At 54.3% G+C, this 7,061-nt stretch overlaps 1 pseudogene; it reads left to right on the forward strand.

Annotated features, from left to right (window-relative positions):
• The first annotated feature begins 5,013 nt into the window (after positions 1-5,013).
• Positions 5,014-5,984, forward strand: LOC142076191 (olfactory receptor 14C36-like; annotated as a pseudogene).
• The last annotated feature ends 1,077 nt before the right edge of the window (positions 5,985-7,061 follow it).

Genomic DNA, 7,061 nt, shown 5'->3' on the forward strand with positions numbered 1-7,061 from the left:
ACCACACCAGTTAATCCTTTCCCCATTGGCCATGCTTTTCTTATGTTCTACCCTCCTTTGGTGTTTCTGTGATGGTTGCTGGGGTGTTTTCTACCTTGGGCAGCAAATCCATGAAATAAGTGCCCCCTTTCATTACCTGTAGCATTGTGCAATTGCTCGCGTTGCTGTCTTGATAGAGGACCAGGCATCTGCCCACGTACTGAAACATCTTAGCCTGGGCCTTTCAGTGTTGCCCAAGGAGAAGGGATTCAGCTGAGTCCGAGGGCGAGAATTCAACCACCGGCACCCAAGAACTTCACCTTTATCAATTTCCTGTCTTCCCAAAGCCTGAACAAGGGATGGCAAAAAAGGATGAAATGAGAGGGGGTCATCACAGGTCTGTCAGTCCATACACAGCTGAGTTTTGTCCTAATAGGTCAGGTTTAATTCAGGTTAATTTTGCTAGCAAGCGTGATTTTTGGAAAGTGTTCAGATATTGTGTGCTTCTCTTTTTGAGGGCTAAAGACTGTCTAGAAAGCATCACCAAAGATATATAGCCGTACTGTAGCCATCTGTGGAGAACAGGTGAATTTGACTCATGAAGATTATGAATTAAGGAGTGCAACACCTCCAGATAAGGTGAGGGAACTGAGGAGGGGACACAGGGAGACACTGGCCTCTGTCTCCTCATGCCCCCAGCACCTCAAGGAGATAAAATCTGGGGTGAAAATAACCCATCATTTCTGTTGTAGTATGCCAACTAGTATGCCAGTATGATACCGTAGCTGTATGATGTCATAGTTGTACTGCAGCAGAAGCCACCCAAAAGAATGGGGGATGAACCTCCTAAGGAACGGGACAAGCGCAGTGGCGATCCAGCCTGATCTGGTTTCAGCGCCCAACAGTCCAACACAAGCATCTTGCCTGTCCTGATTGACCATCACAACCCCTGGAGCCCAAGTCGAGGACTGAATGAACTGAATGGACATTTGAGTGGGCATGGCCATCATCTGGTTTTTTACTGATCTACTCATCCACCCATCCCAACAGCAATGTCCTAACGTGGAGACAAGGATATGGTGGGGAATGGTGTTGAAAGCCCTCAAGAACTCCAGGTAAATGAAACCCACCACTCCTCCCGTACCAGGAAATGCAGTCCTTCCATCTCAGAAAGCAATGAGGATGGTCAGGCATGATCTGCCCTGGGTTCATCCAGTCACCTTCTCTTTCGGACTCACAGAAATGGAATCCAAAAGACATGCTCTCTGACACACTCCTCACCAAAGTGAGGCTGAACAGCCTCTGGTCCCCAGCTCGTCTTCTGCGCCTTGTGGAAAGATGCACACAGCATACTTATTCCAGGTTGTTGGGAAGTTTCCCTGATCTCCATGAACTTGCAAAGACAATACAGAGTGACCTGGCTGTGACATCAGCTGGCTCTCTCAGCACCCTTGGATGCAGCCCCACCAGTTCTGTGGACTGTTAACATCTGAGCTTGCTCCAGTAACCCCTGACTTGATCCACAGCCACTGCTGGTTTTTCTCCTCCAGAGTCCTGCTTCAAGACACAAAGGCCACAAAGAGGACAAAGAGTGCCTCCCTCCGCTCTCTTACAGCTGCTGCACTCTGGTTTTTATCCTTTCTTCAGTGGTATCACAGAGGTGCCACCAGAATCGCTTATTGGCTCAGCTTTGGGCAGTGGCTGGTCCATTTTAGAGCCAGCTGAAATTGGATTTATCCGACATGGAGTCAGCTCTTGAGCGCTTCTCACCTAAGCCCCCCTGCAGCCACCCTCACCGCTACCAAAACCTTCCCATGTAAACTCAATGCACAGGGTCTTTAACGTCCCCAGTAAGACGTGAGGTCATTGGACCCAACACTTCCTCAGGCTGGTTAAATAAGACTTTGTCCCCTTCCTCTCCCTGCTTATAGGTTCTTTCTGTCAGAGCAGAGATGTGCTGGACCTCAGCCGCGGCACCAGGGCCGAGCTCAGATGTGTAACCAAGAAAGCTGGTACCAAGTGCCCAAGCTCCCACGCAAGCAGAAGCTTTGCTTCAGAGCATGCTGGGGTGGCTGGCAGGTGGCAACGTAAAGAGGAAATGAGGTGTCCCTAGGGAGAGCAAACCCTGCTGTCCTCAGGAGCAGAGAGAAGCAGGGCTGGACTGTGCAGCCCTGGCAGGAGAGGGCTTTGCTGCCTGTGGTGTCTCTGCAGCCCCGGAGGGCCTGTGCTGGAGGTGAAGCTGATCTCCAGGAAGGACAAGGTGCTGTTGAAAGGTGTCCTTGGCTGGACAGGAACACTGTGAAAATCACTGGTCTGTTCCTTGGTTGCCTCATCAAAGGGATGACTAAAGGATTGAGAGAAGCACTGCCTTTACTGGGTAGAGATGGTACAGGACTCGCCTCACTGCAGTTCCGTGAACGAAAGCACTGAACGTGTCTGGTTCTGCTGGGGTCGGTTACATGCTCTGAATGGGGACGGTGTTCCTGCAGGTCTTGTGCTGTCCCTGCTGGCTGCACGCGCTTGTGCTGGAGAGCCCTGGCATCTCAGGTAGCACCATAGGATGTAGGTAACCTTTAAATTGAGCAGCTGCTCTGAAGTAGGTTAGGCATTGTGGGGATGTCGAGGAGAAACCTGCCATAACTGTCAATGGAGATGTGGTAAACACAGCTGATGGAGAAGAGAGCGAGACTTAGCTCTCCAATGGCAATGACCCCATCTGCGCAGAGGAATACCTCTATAGGCTGCCCTGGACATAACGACCAGGTTTCATTGTCCTAAATGTCAGCATCTGCTGTCACTTCAGCTGGCCAAAGGAATGCCCCACCCGCTTCCAAAATGATGACCCCAGGCGCTGCCCTGTCCCTCTGAATTGCTCCATCCGAGCTTACAGCGACCTGCACGTGTCTTGGACCACCTCTGGCACCTGAGATGTCACCTGTGGCTTGCATGGGTACAGGAGGTAGAGGAGATTCCTCCCTATCCATGGCTGGGTGTCCTGTCTCAGAGTGGGACAAGAAGAGGGGATTCTTCGACCTAACTCTGTCTCTGATAGGGAAAATGCCCCTGCTGGAAAGAAGTGTCCCTGCCCAGTGGAGGAGGAAACATCAGTGATGACTTCAGCTTGTTCCACAGTCAGTTCCCCAGGGACATCCCTGAGGGAGCCCCGAGGGGGCAGAGCAAGTGGTGCCTTGGGCTGGTCCTCTGCTGCTGAGCTGGGCTGGGCTCCTGGGATGGAGGGAGCTCCTGGCAAGCGGGCAGCGCTGCAGAGAGACAGCTCCGCCCAGGAGCAGGGCTGGGGGCACTGCTGCAGGCACCGAGGGCAGACAAGAGCAGTCAGACTTTCAATGCAGTTGGGAGCACACCACAGCCCATGACACGGTAAGTCTCTGGCTGCAGGGCAATGCAGATGAGTTCCTGGAAGTGTCTCCTAGACCTGGCACACGCCACGGCTGATAGGAGCTGTCAGGATGGCTCTGCTGGCTTTTCTGGGGTGGAGGAGGAGGACGTGCTCCAGAGCACGCAGCTTCCCTGCTGCCCCCTCAGAGGGACGGGGCAAGACAGCTCCCTTCTCCCGGGGACGCCTGCAGGGCTGTGAAGGTGGATGTGCAGCCAGGGCTGCCCAGGACTGTCCAACAGCCCAAACCAGCACAGCTGGAGACAGGGAGAAGGCTCCTGGCAGGAACAGCTCCAAGCAGCAGAGAGATGGGCAGGGGTGAGAGGGAGCTGCTGCCAGAAACACTGGGGAGGGGGATGTGGGCACCTCCCTGCCGTCCCTGCGGTGCAGACACCTCTCCCTGGTCTCCTTTCCCACCCTAAGCAGAGCCTCTGCCCCCAGGCCCGTGTGTCTCGGGCATGCGTTGCCCCTGCAGCAGCCAGAGTCCAGAAAAGGACAAACCCCTGATTTCCATCTGTCTTTGCGTGTCCCTCCTCCCTTGGCAGGAGCATTGTGGCATTCCACTGCCATCCCCTCCTGCCTGTGCTGCCCTTGTTCTCCCCGTTGGATTGGCTGAGTCAGTGTGGGGGGTGGGCATCGGGGGTGGCAGGTTCAGCTCCTGTTCAGACACCCACCCTTTGGGTCCTGCTACGCAGACGTGTCCATGGGAGCAAAGAGCCCAAGTCTCCTCCAGGCAGCTTTGGGACATTGAGCTATCTCCCTGGGGCATCCTGCTGGGCTGCAGGGTGCCCTCCAGAAGGGCACAGCTCTCCTGTAGTACCTCTGTGCTACCTAGGATCCCCATGGAGAAGACACCTCATGGAGAAGACACCCAGTGCTAAGGCCGTGGAAATGGTGCTGGGCAGCTGTGGGTGGGCAGCTGCAATGATCCCTCGGTGTCCCAGCCTGGGAGGGGGGAGATGAGATCCTCCTCAGGTACCCTGAGAAAAGGCAAGGGGCCTCTCATCTCCTCCTTGAACCTACATTCCTCTGCTCTCAGCAGGGTCTCGTTTCTTTTAAGGGGACCACCTGAGTGGGACCATCCTCCAGCTCCCAGCTGCCAGCACAGGGCAGCTGAGCACAGGGCTGATGGGCAGAGCAGCTCTCCTCTCCCTGCACTGAGGGACCCTCCCTTTGCCTCTCAGGACCCCCAAGATTTCACCTGGAGTGCATTAGAAATGGCAGGGATTTCAACCATCCACAACCACTCCTAAATGTGGCAGGTGCAACTGGAAGAAAAGAAACAAACCCAAATGCCCTCAGCTCTGTTCTGCAGTTGGGCAAATTCCAACCAACAATGCCAAAAAGCTCTTTGCTAGATCTGAGTGCATTGAATTTGAGATCAGCCTGTGTTCCTAGATCCCTCTCGCTGCACAGCAAGAAGGACTCCTCGGGAGCCCATTACAGAGTCCCTGCTCCCAGTGGCCCCCTCAGCCAGCAAAACCCGGAGCTCAAGTGCGGGAGCTGCAGAGAGCTCTTCCTGAAAAGAGTCTGAGTGTGGGGTTGCAATGAGACATGCGATAGGTTTTGCTCAGAGAAGTCTGCCCTAACTCGGTACTGCCTTGTCCTCCTCAACAGATAACCATACCCAGAGGGAGCAGATGTCCAACGGCAGCTCCATCACCCAGTTCCTCCTCCTGGCCTTCACAGACACGCGGGAGCTGCAGCTCTTGCACTTCTGGCTCTTCCTGGGCATCTACCTGGCTGCCCTGCTGGGCAACGGCCTCATCATCACCGCCATAGCCTGCGACCACCGCCTGCACACCCCCATGTACTTCTTCCTCCTCAACCTCTCCCTCCTCGACCTGGGCTCCATCTCCACCACTGTTCCCAAAGCCATGGCCAATTCCCTCTGGAACACCAGGGACATCTCCTACGCAGGATGTGCTGCACAGCTCTTTCTGTTAGCCTTTTTCATCACAGCAGAGTATTTTCTTCTCACTGTCATGGCCTACGACCGCTACGTTGCCATCTGCAACCCCCTGCACCACGGGACCCTCCTGGGCAGCAGAGCTTGTGTCCACATGGCAGCAGCTGCCTGGGCCAGTGGGTTTCTCACTTCTCTCCTGCACACGGCCAATACATTGTCACTACCCCTCTGCCACGGCAATGCTGTGGACCAGTTCTTCTGTGAAATCCCCCAGATCCTCAAGCTCTCCTGCTCACACTCCTACCTCAGGGAGGTTGGGCTTCTTGTGGTTAGTGCATGTTTACTATTTGGGTGTTTTGTTTTCATTGTGGTGTCCTACGTGCAGATCTTCAGGTCTGTGCTGAGGATCCCCTCTGAGCAGGGACAGCACAAAGCCTTTTCCACGTGCCTCCCTCACCTGGCCGTGGTCTCCCTCTTTGTCAGCACTGCCATGTTTGCCTACTTGAAGCCCCCCTCCATCTCCTCCCCATCCCTGGACCTGATGGTGTCATTTCTGTACTCGGTGGTGCCTCCAGCAGTGAACCCCCTCATCTACAGCATGAGGAACCAGGAGCTCAAGGACGCACTGAGGAAAATCATGACTGGATGTTTTTCAGAAGCAACAAACTGCCCGTTTTCCTCTGCATAGCATTGATAATGTAACTCATTACAGCCCCAGCCTGCCTTCAGAAGATTTTGGTGGGGGGGGCGTGGGGTTTTTTGTTTTTCTTGTGATAATGATGTTGTGCACAACGAACTGTTATTATTCATCCCACTTCTACTTCTCTGTCTAGCTGTTACAGACTTTGTAGATGAAGAACCGTGCTCTCTGTGCATTTAAACAAAATTAAGGACCCTGTAGCCACTTGTTTCTCTGAGATCCTTCCCCTGAGACCTTCTCTGGAGCTGCAGGGCAGTTCCTGTGTGCAGAGGTGGAGGGGAAAAGAGTCCCGTCACAGCAGCACTGCCAGGGAGCACCAGCGCCGGGTCTTTCTGGAGCTGCTCTTTTTCCATTTCCACACTCTCCTCCTGAGCCCTTGTGTTGGTGCAAGGCCTGAGTGCTCTGGCAGCTTGGTCACAGCCCTGTGGTGTGGCAGTCCTGTGACCGCAGGCAGGGACAGGCAATGGGCACTTCTGTGACAGAGCTGGCCTCCAGAACAGCAGTTCAGCCATGAAAGGGATCTCCCTGGTACAGTGCCTGAAGGCTCAGGTCTTCTTCCAAAGTTTCTCTCAAGAACCTGCCCAAGGAATAGACTCTGAAGAGACTCCTTGCTTTGCTTGTATCTCCATGGGCTCAGTGTGATCAGGTGAAGGTCCCAGTATGGCCTTCTAGGGACTTAGGGCTGGTTCAGGTTTGGCTTGTTGGTGGCCAGCACCCATGCAGATGACGAATGGTCTCCAATTAACCTTCCTGGGGCTCCACAGCATGTGACAGGGCTGATGGCAGGTGAATGTTTTTATGGAGGGACTTGGGAGCTGCCAGGAGAGCACGGGGATCTGCAGGGACAGCGTGTGCCAGGGAGTCAGCAGTGACTGGAGGCCACTGAACACGAGCCTGTCCATCGTGGTGCCACCCAGAGATAATATCCTAAATTTGGGGGTGAACCAGCAAACGAAAGCTCTGCCACCCCAGGGGCCACAGCAGGCACGGGAGAAGGAGTCTGGCGCGTGATTCGTTTTACCCTCAGTGCACTTTCATAGGCTGGATCCAGTGCGGCACCCAAACACATATCAGAGCAT

Source organism: Calonectris borealis, unplaced genomic scaffold, assembly GCF_964195595.1.
Source record: "Calonectris borealis unplaced genomic scaffold, bCalBor7.hap1.2 HAP1_SCAFFOLD_35, whole genome shotgun sequence".
Classification (NCBI taxonomy): domain Eukaryota; kingdom Metazoa; phylum Chordata; class Aves; order Procellariiformes; family Procellariidae; genus Calonectris; species Calonectris borealis.